Source organism: Tupaia chinensis, unplaced genomic scaffold, assembly GCF_000334495.1.
Source record: "Tupaia chinensis unplaced genomic scaffold, TupChi_1.0 Scaffold145659_1, whole genome shotgun sequence".
Classification (NCBI taxonomy): Eukaryota; Metazoa; Chordata; class Mammalia; order Scandentia; family Tupaiidae; genus Tupaia; species Tupaia belangeri.
This window is the reverse complement of record NW_006205516.1, coordinates 1,151,879-1,152,614: the sequence shown is the minus strand read 5'-3', so window position 1 is coordinate 1,152,614 and position 736 is coordinate 1,151,879.

The following is a 736-nucleotide window of genomic DNA, read 5'->3' as shown; positions in this document are numbered from 1 at the left end:
CTCCTGGCCGACCAAGCTGACGAGCACATCTCCACGCGTCCCTCACAGCCCCAGCGAGCGCTCCCCAACTTCTGTGCCCGCAGACTTGCTGTTCCGAGCCGCTCCTGGCACAGGACACCAAGTGCCTTCGGAAAACCGTACTCACCACCTATGGGGCCTCCCGGGAGAAGGCGGGAAGCCAGGGTGGGGCCCCCAGGGCTCGCAGACCAAGGCTGAGGGTGGGGGTGGCTTCGCAGGTACCCCTCCCAACCCGCTTCCCTTCGCAGACAGCAGCCCTGGCCACCAGGAGGGAGAAGGCTGGCATCTCAGACGGCCCCGCGGACAGTGCTTTTCTAGGTACCGGCCTCTCTAGGGAGGGGGGAGGCGCTAGCGAGCAGCTGGCAGAGGGGACCTGTTTGCTGGCGTGTTAGGAAGTGGGATGGGGTGGGGTTTGAAGCCTGAGAAGCCCGAAAGAAGACTTGGGTTCCTCCTCCGCAGGTGGCGAGGGGGAATTAAGGCGGAGTGTAAACACAAACAACCTCAAAAGAAGCCAAGAAAAGCGAAGCCAAAAGAAGAAGCAAGCGCAACACTGTTACAAAACTGTCTGGTTTTGTAACAATTTCCCTGCCGCCGGCCAATGAGCAGCGTGGCGGCGCATCACGTGGTGCCGTTTTATATAACACTTTGCTGAGACAAGACAGTTATTAGGCGGCGCGGGGAGGCCGGCATGGAGCTCGCGGAGGTGCGGCAGGGCCCG